Source organism: Eschscholzia californica, unplaced genomic scaffold (genome assembly GCF_041429995.1).
Source record: "Eschscholzia californica isolate CP2 unplaced genomic scaffold, dmEscCali1.0.p SCAF_4, whole genome shotgun sequence".
In the NCBI taxonomy this organism is placed as follows: domain Eukaryota; kingdom Viridiplantae; phylum Streptophyta; class Magnoliopsida; order Ranunculales; family Papaveraceae; genus Eschscholzia; species Eschscholzia californica.
Genome location: NW_028238461.1, coordinates 33,181,422 through 33,197,288, shown reverse-complemented (window position 1 = coordinate 33,197,288; position 15,867 = coordinate 33,181,422). Strand labels below are relative to the sequence as shown.

The 15,867-nt window shown below is 32.6% G+C and overlaps 2 long non-coding RNA genes across 4 annotated transcripts; both read right to left on the bottom strand.

The window, feature by feature from the left end:
* Window positions 1-300: 300 nt before the first annotated feature.
* Window positions 301-3,961, bottom strand: LOC147544204 (uncharacterized). Of its 2 annotated transcripts, XR_015239602.1 has the most exons (9): window positions 3,664-3,961; window positions 3,338-3,374; window positions 2,469-2,612; window positions 2,306-2,345; window positions 2,093-2,199; window positions 1,634-1,695; window positions 1,411-1,508; window positions 1,166-1,260; window positions 301-532 (listed from the first exon to the last, which is right to left on the bottom strand). It is a non-coding gene; the product is annotated as an uncharacterized LOC147544204 (long non-coding RNA). The 2 variants fall into 2 exon arrangements; XR_015239601.1 differs by lacking the exon at window positions 2,469-2,612 and having other exon boundaries at window positions 1,099-1,260; window positions 1,411-1,478; window positions 1,572-1,695.
* A 2,833-nt stretch (window positions 3,962-6,794) lies between these two features.
* On the bottom strand, window positions 6,795-12,266 carry LOC147544203 (uncharacterized). 2 transcript variants are annotated; one of them, XR_015224049.1, is made up of 7 exons: window positions 12,198-12,266; window positions 11,444-11,504; window positions 9,621-9,780; window positions 9,429-9,534; window positions 9,228-9,327; window positions 8,330-8,481; window positions 6,795-7,129 (listed from the first exon to the last, which is right to left on the bottom strand). It is a non-coding gene; the product is annotated as an uncharacterized LOC147544203 (long non-coding RNA). The 2 variants fall into 2 exon arrangements; XR_015224048.1 differs by lacking the exon at window positions 12,198-12,266 and adding an exon at window positions 12,013-12,139.
* Window positions 12,267-15,867: the final 3,601 nt, after the last annotated feature.

Genomic DNA, 15,867 nt, shown 5'->3' with positions numbered 1-15,867 from the left:
GAAATGTGAAAACCGTCCCCATTAGTTTATTGGGGACAGTTTTTGTCCGTCCCAGCAAGTGGCGTCCCAAATAGTATTCGGGACACATGTAGCGACGGATAGGACCTGTCCCCAATAATTCTTTAGGGACGATGTATATCTGTGCCTATAGCTACAATTATTCGGGACAGAGATAAACTGTCCTTAAAAATGTGACTGAAATTTTCTCTCATTTACTGTGGGGATAATGAACATGTGTCCCTGAAAATTTGGTGGGAATTTCTCTTGCTTGTTTTTGGGAATGTTCATAGGCATCATTTAATATATACAGATTCTTTATTTAAAGGTAATTCACATCCTGCTTAAAACAAACTTTTAAAAGTAAATTTCCATACATTGATTACTTAACTAATAATGTTTAACAAAAGATTCTTTCTTGTTACAACATCAACTAATTAAAGCATATAAACAAAATACATTCACAACCATGCCACATGTTGAATCGCTACCAGAAAACACTATTGCCATTAGCGCATCAAAGATTTTATACTCCCTGAAACGAAACAAAATGAATCCTGTCAAATCACATACACTACATATACACATAAAGAAAACATACCCAAAATTTATGATGTATAGGAAATCAGCTTTAGCAAAGAAAAACTAATAAGACAATTGAAGTTGTAAATTAAATGGTTGAATAAGTATTAACAAAAGATAAATGTTCTTAAACAAGCCCAATCGGTTTGATCTTACGAATACTAACATGTATAATATCTGGGTATCAACTATCAAGTACAAACAAGTTAGACTTGAAGGGTGAGTAAAACTGAAAAACTTTTGTTGTAACAGTTTGGAGTCATAAACATCAAGAGATTAAACGATCTAAATAACTCAACTTAAGAAGTAAATTAGACAAAAATAATCGGAATTATGATTTTGGGATCGTTAAAAATAAGTTAGCACCTAAATTTTCTTTATTCTCATGTTCAAATTAGAACTACTGCTAACATCCATACCTATTGGAAATGACAAATTCACCTAAAATTAAGATATTTTGACATTCGGTATTCTAATGTAATGGTGATACTATACGATAATAAATAGGAAAAAAATTACCTTATTTTCATATTAAGCTTTATCAACCTTCAAAAAGTCGAACAGAAAAGATGAATCAAAAGTGTACCATATTTAGCAAACAAATAGCAAGGTTCTCAATATCTTCCGTCGATGCCATCTCTTGGCATTGTTGATTTTTAGATGATGTGGTGCTGCTTTCAGCTGTTTTGAACAGAAGAAAATTATGAGTTAGTAACATATATAAGTAAAGCAACCACTAATAAGCTAGATAGGTGAATAGATGTTTCCTCTTCACTAGAAATCCTTGATGTTGTAAAGATAGTTGATAATGATATCTATAAGTCGAGAAACCTCAGTCTGAAACTCTAACTTCTCTGAATTGATGTGGATAGATCTCCTTGACATTGACTATGTCCCCCCTGAATCAATAGATTCACATTTCCAAAAATCTGGTTCAATAGTTCATTCATTAGAATGAAAGAGGTAATTTTTAGCTGAGCAAAAATAAGAACCTTTTAGCAACAAAAGAATTTGTAAACAACCGATGAGGAAAAGGATCAATCTTATCTTCAACCTTTGGTGGATTTACTGGCTCGTCTGATTCACTTCCATCGACATTAGCTTGTATCTTATGGCCTGCAATAACAATTATCAAGATCTATAAACACTAAATGCATATACTAGCTAGACTAAGAGGACTAAGGAAGATTGTGGATCCTTGATTGAGCGGATAAAGATTAACAAAGTCATCAAAGTGTTAATAATAAGAAATCGATTTAAGTTTCAAGAAGCACAAAAATAAGAAAAATTTCATCTGACCTGTAAGATTGTCACAACATAATAATGTTAGAACCATTAATCTAGATCTAAACGAATCTTAGAAGCAAAATCCTTATTGGGTCCAAATTAATAATCATCTTCTTTGATCTCAAACAAACCATGCTCTTTTTTCAAAAAAAAAAACAAAGATGTGGTCATTACTGCTAGCCCTGATATTGGTATTGTGATGGAGCTAAAAATCAGGAATTCTCACCACAGTAACAACTAGTTACTCTTCTAGAAGATCTTCTATAAGAACTGGGCCTTTTCCGGAGCTTCCACGATTTAGTCCGTAGTTCCCATCATCATTAGCTTTTGACCCTGGTGTAACCCAAGAATTTTAAGCACCGGCTTGCGCAGTTGCACTAAAAAATCAAAATCACGGATATACCAGAATAAGGTTCAGAAAGTTTCATTGAGAAACTACCTCTTTTACTCCTATATAAAGTCGACCAATCAACATCATCCTGCACAGGTAAGGTTCATGAGAAATAAATTAAATGAAATAGAGTGATATAACAACCAGCTTAAAACAACAAAAAAATTTGTTACTAAATGCCTTAGAATATTGTAAAGAACTCTCTTGTTACCTTTAGTAAGCCACCTTAAACCATAATCTTCTACCCTTTAGGAGGCATTCCAGTTAGATCATACAACTAAAATTTAAATAATAAATGGGGCAAACTTGTGTCGATTTCAACTCCATTAAACAACTCCTTTTGGCATTTCACACACTGGAAAAGAAAGAGACAGACGCAACCAAGGCGATTTTTGAAATAGGTAAGAGAACATTAGCATCTATAGTAAAACAAGTCAATAGGGGAATGCTACTTATATAATACTGAGCCACAAAGATATATACAACTTCATGGTGATTTTCTTTATCAAGTTAAAACGGTCTACTAGTTTATATATCCTAACATTGAGCTTTTTAATGTTTAATACAACCTCTAATGCCCAAATCTAGGATTTTATTTTTTCCAGAAAGAATAAGAATCAGACTCTGGTATCTCTACTTGAGACACAAACATGTTACTACTTACTACTTAATTAAATCGAGCTCCATAACCAAATATAGGATCTTTATAACCAAAAAACAACTGAAATTAGTTACACATGACATGTTTGCCAAATATACTAGACCAATTCAAGCAAGAGCCTTCTGCCTAACAAAAACCTAAGTAACCCAACTCTTGTATGAACCCTTAATCCATCACGACTTAATGAAGATGGTTCACACACACACACAAGACTTAGTAGATGAAGTTAACTTAGCTCTATATAGGAAATAGGAAAAGGGAAAAAAAGGAACAACCTTTATCTCTTTTTAAAGTAAATTCAAACAAGTAGCAGCTAATTGAAACCTACCCATTAGCTACCCATAAGCAAAAACATCAAAATTATGGTGTTAAAATGAATCTAATACTCAATCAAAGAAAAAGAAACAAGAAAAGGTTACCTCTCTATCTCTGTCTACTTTTTCTCTTTGCTCAAACCTACCCAAAATCAACATACATCAGCTATTTAAGATGGGTCAAAAAAATCATAATAAAATAAACATCCTGAAATTGGAACAGTTAGAGTTATATAAACTCCCAAATTGAAATTTACAGCCAAATAAAGTTATATAAACTCTTAATTGGAAGAAGAAGAAGAGGAAGAACACAACAAACCTGGTAACAACTGAGTTATGTAAACTCTGAAACTGAATAAATTTGCTTCTAAAGCAAATTAGGGTTTCATGTTATAAAGCTTTATCTAAAGAAGAGAAGGAGAACAACAAACCTGGTGGCAGGAGATGCAAACGAACTGTGATGCCGCCAGAAAAAAAACCAAGAAGAAGAAGACGAACCAATTGCAGAGGAGAGAGAGATCGAAGAAGATGAAATCGAGGACGAGCACGAGAACAAGAAGAAGAAGAAGATGAAATCGAGCACTAAAATGAGAAGAAGATGAAATCGAGCCCTAGTACGAGAAGAAGATGAAATCGAGCCCTAGTACGAGAAGAAGATGAAATCCAACCCTAGACCGAGAAGAAGAAGATGAAATCGTGCCCTAGAGCAAGAAAAAGGAAATCGTGTACAGAAGAGGAAAAAGAGGAGAGAGAGAGAAGAAAAGAAAATTAGGGATATTGGCGTACTAATTTGCGCCATTTTTTTGTCCAAAACTTTTTCGCGCTAAATTATTTTTTAAAAGCCGTTCCCAAAACCAATTTATTTAGTTCCTCTTCTAAATTAACATTTGTCCCTATTTTGAATATATTTGGGACATATGTAAAAACCTTTGTCCCTATTGACCGTTTTTTTTGTAGTGTTTCTATCTTTTTAATTCCCGGCAAGGTAGCGAAAAAGATCGAAAAAATCTTCAGAGATTTTTTATGGGGTGATTCTAATTCTAAAAGGAAGCTTCATTGGGTTTCTTGGCACAAGATTACAAAGCCTCTTTGCCATGGAGGCCTCGGAATAAGAAGATTAAAAGAAGCTAACTTATCTCTTTTGGCCAAATGGACTTGGAGGTACGGGAATGAGTCGGACGCTCTTTGGACAAATATGATTAGGGAGAAATATAAGGGCAACAAAAAGTGGTGGTTTCCAAAAGAGATGAGTGTGCATAAAGTGGGTGGTCCATGGAAACAAATTCAAGCCTTCTCTAAGTCAGTTAAAGCAGGTTCATGTGTTACTATTAACAGAGGATCAAAGACTTCATTTTGGGAGGATGCTTGGGCAAGATCAACTCCGCTAAAGGATGATTTCAAAAGTATTTGGAAATTCTCTAAGACTAAAGATGCCTCTGTCGAAGAAGTGATAAACGGTAACTTCTCTTCTCATAATTGGGATTTAAATCTTTCAAGAACCTGTTCCCCAGCAGAAGCAATGAAGGCAACAGACCTGCTGCTTAAACTCTCTTGTACCTCTCTTATGGATACTTCAACTTCTCCCACCAGATCGTGGACTCCAAGCAAAAATTGTGAGTTTTCCGTCTCCTCTTTTTATCACCATCATTTAAATTTCTTCTCAACCAAGAACAAAGCCAACATCCAGAGAGACTTTCCGAGTAAGAATATATGGAATAACATCATTCCTCCGAAGATCTCTTTTGTTCTATGGGCGTTGTATCTCCAAGCTCTTCCTACTCTTGATACTCTTAAGCGAAGAGGTTTCATCTTCCCAAATATGTGTGCTCTTTGTAACCATGAAGAAGAGACTCTTGATCATTTGTTCTTTTTGTGTTCCTTCTCAAATTAGATTTGGGACTCCCTTACCCCATCTTTTATCAAGCTCTCAAATTCGTCAAATCGTTTCAAGGACTTAGTCGACTCAAATACTCTCCCAAAGTCGCTTGATAGGAAAAATTTCTTGAGATATGGAGTTCCTTATGCTATAATTTGGAGCTTATGGGAAGAGAGAAACACAAGGATCTTCGAAGAAAAATGTAAATCGGTAGAAAATCTTATAATTTCGATCAAAGCTCTCCTTTTTTACTGGTCTACAAACCGAGAATGGAAGTCCTCCACCACCTTTTCAGAATTAGTTTTTAGCTGGGATACTCTTATTAGCATGTAATTTTTTTTTCTTGCTTTCTCTTTGTAGTTGCAACCTTTTCAATTAATGAAATCTATTTTACCCTCTTCAAAAAAAAAAAATTTAAGCTGGGTTTTTTTTTCTTAATCAGAACCTGATTTTCTCCTGTTAGACGTATCTGACTAGTGATAATGAATCAATCCTCATTGATTTTCGTCTTGTTGCTTCTGATTTACATCTTGTTAATGCCAAAGAAATCCCTCCACTTACCTTCTTCACTTCTTCTCTCATTTTAATAGTTTTGGAATAATTGATGCTTCCATTATTACAGTTTTCACTGTAAAATCCACTTTTTTCCTCAGTTTCTGGATCTCCATAATCTAAGTAAATGGGTTTTGGTTTCAATCTGGAGTTCAGTTCAATTTCTTGCTCTTCTTCATTGTCAACTTGAGCTCTATTTTTTTGCTCTGAATCTTGGTTAGTTGTTGAGGGAAATCTGAAAATCGATTTAACATGGAGGAATTTCTACATGGATATGATCTGCACCTCATTAGAATTAAAGCATTATTTGGTGGTGTAGACAAAACAAACCCATTACTTTCTCTCTCTTCATCTTCTTTGTCTACTTCTTTTTCTTCCTCTGTCTCTTTTTCTTTGATTGCTTCTCTTTCTTCTTCAGTTTCTTCTACTTCTGTTTTGGATTTCAATTCTTCTCTAGCAAAATTGATGTAGATTGTTGCGGAAGCATAAAAGTACTGGAATCTACCATTCTTATAAACTAAACTAACGGAATAAAGCGGATAAAATAACGATTAAACGATGAATAAACGAAGAACAACAGAAATAATTAAAGAAGAAGATGCAATCAAGGAGATTTTGTATTTGATAATTCAATTCAATACTTTCCTTGATTGCTAGGACTCTAAATATGAAACTGGTTGAAGCATTTCGATAAATTTTCAAAACAAATTGACTCTGTTTAGCCATGAAATTGATTCTGGGAGAAGAGATCATGGTGATTTGAAATTAATGCACTGATATTAGTAAGTATCTGAGTTGAGATCAAAATACATTTTCTAATTGTTTCGTAAAATTGAAACTATGTATGCATTAATATATAATGGAATACTTTTCATAGTAATTACATTTTTACACCCGATAACTTATTAGTCATAAATTTCCTAAAGTATTTTGTTTAAACATTTAGGAAGACCCCTCATCAACTTAAAATAACGAAAAATGATATATTTTTGCTACGTTTCAAGTTTTTGCTATCTCCTGGAAAAAATTTGCACAAGTACACGAAGTGGTATGATAATACAAAGGGGTATTGGCATATACAAGAAAAAAAAAATTTGCACAAGTACACGAAGCGGTATGATAATACAAAGGGGTGTTGCTATACACAAAAAAACTGAAATGTTAAATATTCTTTTTGTATACCCAAATTACTCCTAACATATCCATATGGCCTTGCTGCTTCCGGTTGGTGGTAGTAGGAGTAGAAAATGCAGAAGATCAAACTTGATGGGGAGTGAAGATCAAATCCTCTGCCCCCTGACAATGACAAAACACTTTGTATCTTCTTTCTCTCTATCTATCTTCTTCCTTTCTCATCTCTCTGCACACACTTTCACCAATTTCAGTATTAAGGTCACACAAGATCCCCAAGTATTATAGTTTTAGCATGGTTAACTCAAATCAAGGAATTTGATTGCAGTTGACTGGATCTGTATAAAGAACCACGGAAAACGAAAAGATTGAATTATATTTTAATTTCATATTGTAAAATTCGTAATTACAAAAAATTCCACTCAAAATTATTGAAGCCTCAAACTAGCCAATTCATTTAACTTAATAGATGATCAGAGAAATAAAAACAACCTGTTCATAAATGGTTCATAGTCGACCTTATTTACATTAGTCTAATTTTATTAGTTACATATAAGAACCTCACTTAGAAACCGATATTACCTTGATGTTATGAACGTCGTGCTAAAATAAGATTTTTCAGCCTATTCTTCTTTAAACTCATATATATAATCGAAACGTTCATTACCATTAATTCTTGAATAATTTTGGGATCCTTCTTGTATCGTTTTATATATCTAGGGAATCTAGACCAACCTTCGAGTTTCATTACAAATTTCATTTTCTTGTACAAACTCACACACACACACACAGGCACACACATATATATATATATATATATATATATATATATATATACTAGATTTGACTTGGCCATATTCATTTTGAGTCCAATTTTTTTTTCCTCATAATCTTCATCTCACTATCTAGCTCTATCTCTCTCTCTCAGGCTTAATTCTCTTTTTATCTATCTCTTTTGGATTCTTTCGGGGTCTAGGATTATGGAAGAATGACTTCTGGGTCTTCTTTCTACGATAAAATCACTTTCACGAGGTTAATACAAACCCTATTAATAAGACCAAGGGTTATAAGTGGCTTCTGTTGTAAAGGGGTAGTAATCTTATGCCTCTTTGGGGCTAGAAAAATTGTTTCCTTTCTTTGGAAGTGAAAAATATCCTCCGGGTACCCACTTCACTCTTTTTTCTATCATGTTTTTTGTTGATATATGGAAATCAGGGCTCTGTTAAGTGTCGATCAAGGTTTTGGTAGCTTCACTTACTAGGTAGTTGTTGATTCAAGGAGGTGGGCGAAAATGGTGGTGGAAGACAGAAGTTGTGCTGGTGAATGTGATGAGAAGATGAAGATTAAGAGGCAAAGTTCGATCAAGTAAATATTTGGGCTATAAAATAAATATCTCCCCTACTAAATCTTTATGCCCCTGAGACTTTTCTCTATGCCCCATTAGCGCATAATCAAGTTTTTTTTTTCCAGAATTTGAGTAAACAAATTTAAAATAAATATGAAATAGAGAAAAGAACGGGAAAATATTATCTAAATACCTTTCTTTTAAGACAACCCCCAAAGAGTGGATTTACGATACTTTCTTCTTCTGTCGTGAAATCAGAAAAATAATTCTTAAGCTTTCAAAGCAAACAATGAAGGAACTCATGTGCATCTTCCTGTTGATTATTCTCGAAAGAAGAAGAGATATCTGAAATTATCTAAGTTAAGAACTACAAAATAGAGTACAAAGTGCTGAAAATAATCAGAATATAAAATGTTAACTTTACAATACTAAAAAGAGTAAAAGCTTTTAAGAATTTGGATGGTCTGTTGAGCTTGAGAGGAGAGAAACAGGGTAAAGTGAAGTGGATTGAGAAATCAATAAGACAGAGAAACATTTAAAACGTATAAGGGTAGTATTGAAAAAAACCAAAATATACATCTACAAAGTTAAATTTTGGGTCATTCTTCCTGCTCTCCAAATAAAGGACTAAAGTACGGATGAGTTAACAACAACTTGGGCCTTAAAGTATAACCCAAAATGAATTCGAACTCAGTGTTCTTCAAGAGCAAGTTAGCTTGGAAAACAAATTCGTTTTAGGTCAACACAATCAGGGCACAACCTAGAAAGAACACCTCGAAAGAGGTATATAATTGTTCTCACTCGTAAAATATTGTACGTAGTTTTTGTTTTCTTATTGTTTGCGTTTAATTCCTTTGAGTCTGACTTATCTGAAAGTCTAACTTATCTAAAATAAAACTTGTTTTCGTCAGGAGCACACATCAGGTTACTTAAGACAATACTCTTAGCCTAGATTCATTATATGCCTGGCACAAATGGATAGAAAATATGTTCAAACGAGTCAATTCAAATCTAGTGTTAGATTTAACTAAATTGATTAATCACTTATCAAATTAAAAACTAAACCAGAAGAACTATTAAATAGAGGATACCGCTTAGATTCGAAATGAAAAATATTTCCATGAGGCGAAACAAACATTTCCCGAACAAGCTTATTCGGAGCATAAACTGCACAAAATCCTTCAACTCCGCCTAAAATTAAAACTCAAGATACAGAAACAACTAGATAACCAAAACAAAACGAACCAGAAGAAAAATGAATACCTAAAATAAAGAAAGTTGAAAGATCTTACTTGTGCATGGATGTGGATGATTCGATGCACAAAGCTTTTGCAATGATGGGACCGTATGGGTAACACATTGCAGAATCGAGTTCGAAAAGCAAGTATTCTCTAAATCCTGAAACCCGGGACCAATACAATGCTTAATACTATTAACATTGGATGAAACAAATAAGAACTTCAATCCTAAACGTAGTTCTTTACCTCTAGAATGGACCTTTGAGAATAATACACGGTTTGGAATCGGACCTCTGACCTTATATTTCAGATAACTTCATGATGACGAGCCTCATCAAGCTCAAATATAGTGATAGCAGACATTTTCTCTTTGTGAGAAATTAAATTCATATAACCAACAAAAACACTGCAAGGTCAAATATATGAATAAACTGTCATACAAATTATTCTTATATGATATTTAACCAACAATCTAACCAAATTGTAAGTGATCTTAAGGAACTAATTCCCAAATAATGGTTTTATTTTGCCAAAAAAGTAACGAATCTTTTATGTTGGAGAATTTCTCATCAAATGTGCATGTGGCTCTTCCACGAATTCAATGATGAGTCAAAGGGTATTCGCTTGTACGGAGTTCTTTTTTAGAATATACTACCTTATATCCAATGAGTGCATAACCTTTGAAGTCTATTTTATCACTTTCTAACATGAGTTAATAAGATCCTAATTTTATTTTTGTATATAAAAATCTTTGACATACACCGAAGTTTCCCTTAAAGTATTTATGATATCTCTTTTTCTCTAACTTTAAATAGAGTCACCAAGTTTTAAAAATGAAAATCCTATGCGGCACAAAAAGTGATAGACTAATTCTGTGAAAGCTTTATAAATGAAATTTAGAAATTTAGATATTTTTCTAAATAATGAAATTATATTTTACTCTCTATTGAAGTTGTTTTTCATTTCTTCCTATTTTTCTACTTCCTCTTCGTGTTCTTCTGATGTAAGTTTCTTCTTCTACTTCTTTTTGTCCTCCTTCATATGGAAAAGCATCATATAATTTGGAGGTCTTTGATGGCGGGAAAGGTAATATCTGTTTTAGATAGGAAGAACCATGGTTCCCATAATTTCGAAAGATATACTTTTATTGATCTTAAGGAGGCGCCTTTAACACGCTTTAACCCTTATCATACAGAAAAGTGTCTATTTGTTTAAAAATTAGTCTCAACATGTTTTTAGTTCAACATCTGAAGAAATTTTATTTTTGCAAGATTCTAGAGGAGATGATTTTCTAAAACACTGCAAAATTTCTTGTTCATTGGATAAACAGTTGAAAAAATACGACAGTCTACAATAGAGTTCTTACAAGGGCATATTGAAAAAAAGAAAGATTAATCAAAGGCGTTCATTATTATTTATTTTTTCAAGAGAAGTTAAACAACATATTTACCAATGATGACTCATCTTGTAAAAATTATTAAGAGAAAAAAATAACGTTTATCTTTAGATTTACTTGCTCTTAGCATTAACCCTACTCGTTTTCTGACAAAATGTATATTTTTACTAAAAAGATTGCTAGTCAACCAAATGGGAGACAAATTCATTTATATTTAGAAAATACATATTTAAAACTATTATTCATTGTAATTGCACTTTTTCGTATGATGAAAACTCATCGTAGAGATATGTTTATCAATTGGTAGGTAAAGTACCCCCGGAGACAAAACTTTCTGGCCGCCACTGTAAGGAACTATGTTTTCCACATATAGTTTTGATAGATCGATGTACTTTTATTCATCTTTTAACTCTTAGAATCTAATCCATTTTAATGTATTAAAATAAGGTGATATTCTATAAATGCAACATTCCCATTATTATGACGTTATTCCGAAAATCTCCATTGAATCAAAACAACTTTATACTTAAATTAAATCTTCTTTCCTATCAAATGATTTTTCCTAATTTTGTTTTGTTCGAAAATTGTTTAGCCAACTTGATTTTCTAAATAGCTGGAACAACCATAGTATATTATAGAAAGAAAAAACTGAAAGTCAGAAAACAACGCATACCTTGGTTTTAGATCAATTACTTTCTTGTCTATTTCCTTCATTAAATCATTTGGTGGATAATCTACACAAGAACAAAAGTGTAGTGAGAGAGGATTGACCAAAAAAGAGAACGAGAACACAAAACAAAAGTTAAGAAACGTTCTGCTATAAGTTACTAAGATGACAGCGTGAGTATCTATCAAAAACATAAGTTAAGTTAGGGTTCTTTGGGTATAAAATTGATAAGGTTTTAATTTGGGTTGATTCATCAAATAACTTAAAAAGACTTTCAAGTGGAATTTGAAGATTACGTTGAATCAAATCAAGCAAATGAAAAAACCAATTCTAAGCAAAATAAACAAAGACTTGCTTTTTTTTTTGGGTGAAATCAAAGATTTGCTAAAACATTAAAACCAATAAACTAAAATATAATGATAAATTAATTACTAATAGAACTCCTAAGAAAACATCCTAAAAAGAAATTTTTTCGTCATGATGATAAAAAACAAAGAACCCTAAACACAGATGAATGAGGAAAAAAATAACTAAAAACAAAGAGAAAAAAGAGAGAAGAAGAAAAAAAAAGAAACCTTGGCTAAGATGGAGCCTTTTCTTGTCTTTATTCAATCCTTGAATTAAGAATGTATAAAGTAGCAAAAATATAGTTGTTTTACCAAGGTTAAAGGGAAGAGAATGAGTAGTTTGATGGAAGAAGATGAGATTGATGAAAACAAAAGAAACCTAACAAAGTATTTATAATGAGATTGCTTCCTACCTAAGATCCATTTGGAAGCTCTTGCAACAAAAAAAAAAAATCCATCTAGGATCTTAAGCACCATGAATGTTAAGAAATATATTTATATTCTTTCCCTTTTCAAATAAAAAAATCCTAGAGATATAGTCAAGAAAAATATTTATATTCTTTCCTTTTTAAAATTACAAATAATTTACAACCTAACATTTGACGCATGTAAAAAAAAGAAAGATATTAACGTTGTGAATGATAAATGTAACCGTGTTGAACCATGATATTGAAGGGCAACAGATAACCTCAAGTCACTACCAACCCAACTCACCATTTTAATCTTTGCACCTTCGATTTTTAGTCAACAAATTTATAATTATGTTACATTTTTGCAATACATTTTTTGTTTCCAATGATTTTAATTGAAATAGGTGTCTGTTTTAGTCTGTTGCTTGTTCCATTTTGGTAATGAAACTGGTTGATGTCTTTTGGTTGTTTTTCCAAACAAATTGACTCTGTTTTTAGGTATGACATTAATTTGGGTACACCTAAGGGAAGAAATCTTTGTGATTTGAAATTAGAAATAAACTGAAATTAGTAATAAATTATTCAAATTATCTATGCATTAATATTCCCAAGTTGAATTCAAAAACAAAATATTCAAATTATCTATCCATTAAGATATTTTGGAATTTGTAGTAATAAAATTTTCACACTCGATAATTTCCGTAGTCGTAAAATATCTAAAATATTTGTTCAAACATTCATTAAAACTTGCCTTGAACTCATCGTAAATGAAAGTGGCACACTTGTGATATGTTTCGAGTTTTTGCTATCTGATGAAAAATCTTGCACGAGTAAATCGAGTGGTGCAACATTACAAGGGTGTTGCTATGTACAAAATTTAAATTGCCCGTTTTTACAACCTTCAACTGACCCATAAGATCAACAGATCACAAGAGTCAAGACAACTTATTGTTTGAAAAATCTGTAACTCAAACCGAAACCCTTATGTTTGAAAAAACTGTAACTCAAACTAAAACCCTTGGCCGCACTTCACCATTAAAATAAACAATTACTCAAGACCTAGAATTTAAACTTAAAAAGAAAACTCAAACTTATAGAAAATGGCATTTCATTTTCCCCCAATAATAATTTGTCTATATAACGTGATGACTGATGAATCAAGAAGTCGAAGATCTAGTGATGAATAAAAGTTCAAGATATTCGAAGATCCAGAAAATTGAGTTTCATGTATTTATTTGTCTTTCGTAATTATCTAATATTTTTATTAGATAAATATTATCTATTTTCCTACATTAGTTAGGAGACTTAAGAAACTAAGAACCTCTAATTCACTTTATAAAACATGACTTGTTCTTAGAGTTGTATTCACTTACAATTGTGTTGGCTATTTCAGTTTATCTCTCTGATTATCAGATAATCATAAATTTAACACCCCCATTGCTTATCCTGGGAGATGGTCCTCCCCTATAGGTTTCAACTTTCACTATAGTACTTGCGTTGGTAGATGTTTGATGAGAAGAGATTTCTCTTGCTTGATATACGCCAACATAATTATCTTACGTCATTTCAGTTTCCATAAACAACCATTTCACCCTATTAGAGTCATGCTAATTATTAAACGTCTCTAAGGTTCGACCTACCCTTCAATTTGGCATTGCCATTGTCGACTTAATGTGCACTAGTATTTAGTTATGGAAACTGTGGTGGTCGGAATTTACGTGCGGAGGTGAGGTGAAGATGAAGACTAAGGACAAAAATCAACAGATTTAACTTAAGATATATTATAGGAATAAACACAACTTGTTCATAAATTCTTCATAGTCGACCTTACACTGTAGTCTAATTTTATTCATTTATATAATAACTTCCATATAACCTTCACGTTCCAAACTTGATAAAGTAAGATTTTAATACACTTCTTTGAACTCATAAATATATAACTAAAGTAACTTCGTTCATTTCCAGTAATTTCTGAATAATTGTAAGATCCTTCTTCTATCGTTTTTTGATTTTACGGAAACTAGACCAACCTTCGAGTACCATAACCTTTATGTTTACATGAGAGGTAGAAAAATGATCTTTTGCCCAGAAGAGGTAACTTCACTTAGTTAGACTCATAAATAAAACTAGATCTTCCATGACTTTCGTGTCTTACTTCTTGTATCATTCGTTGGTTTGGGAGAAACATGACAAGCCGGTAGTATCATTCTTTGGTTTCGTTTACAAGTAACAAAGAGTGGTTTAATTTCCTTCAGTTGAGTCTTATCCACCACATTAGATTTATGTGCATTCAAATAATAATTACCAAACTCTTATATGTAAAATACACCTCATAAACAATAGCCAAGAAGAAAATAGTGTATATGTATTATCAGGGACGGATCCAGAATTTTCACTAAGGGGTGCGGATTTATGTACCTAAATAAAAAAAATCTAAACACAGTAATTAACAAAATACTTATATTCATTAATTATATTAACACATCAACAATTACAAACGCAATTGAGCTTACGAGAGTTCATATTTTGACATGTTCGCATGATCGACTCATTGTCAATTTCACTAAAAACTTATTTTTCAAAAAGGGCTACTAAACTATCATTCAGCCACAGATCACTCATCTTGTTTCTTAAGCGTGTTTTAACTAGCTTCATAGCTGAAAAAGATCCAATCCCATCTAAATTTGAGAAATCATCGTTCTGCCTCCAATCGTAAATGTAATTATCAAGCTGAAAATTAAGTAGCATAGTGTCAAGACTACTGAAATCTGAAGTACAAAATTCAGCAAGATGCATCAACTTATTTTGTCGAAAATGGCAAACTGACGAGACATGAAAATGTCTCATCTGAATCTCTTAACTCGGGTTAGTTAGTTCAATTCGAACAGTTACTCTGATGAATTGTGTATTTCTTTTGTCTAGGAGTCTTTTACAGAATTGAACGCGGAAAATGGATAAAATCTGGATAAAGACACACTTGAGGGCATTTTGGTCATTTGGAGGTTAGGGTATTCTGAAAATTTTAGTACTAGGATGACAAGTGGAGTCCATGACGAGTCCGTAGGCGAAAACGGGAGCCAAATCGGAGTCTGGATGAGAAAGTTAGAGAAGGTCAAAGATATTGGCCAAAAATCAGCTAGATGTTGGCAAAAAATCAGCTAAATGATGACACGTGGCATGCATTAGATGGAGTGTGGGCTTTTTTCGGTTGCATACTATTGTACGTGAGGGATTTCAGGAGTTCTTAATTCCAAGCAACTGAGCGCAATATATCACAGTGGGTCCAAGGAAATCTAACGGCTGAAACTCACTCTTATTTGATCCCGTGTCTATGAGTTGTTTGTTTCCGTTTTTTCCCTCATTTCCACACATAGCCATTATATATATATATATAGATACTATATACTACAGTATCTTCTCTCTCCACCCATGAAAAGATTATTAGAGATCTTTTGAAAGAAAGAAAAGTTATAGAAAGAATGAGAGTTGGAGAACTGAAATGAAAACACAGAGAGATGGAAAGATATGTGAAGATTTTAGATTGGAAGTCTTAGATAGAAACCGTGGACAACAGAGGAATTAGATTGATGAAGAGGGAAAGCAAGATTCGATTCTGAGTGATTTGAGATGGATTGTAGATATTAGAGAGATGATTCTTCTTGGCTTAGTTTGA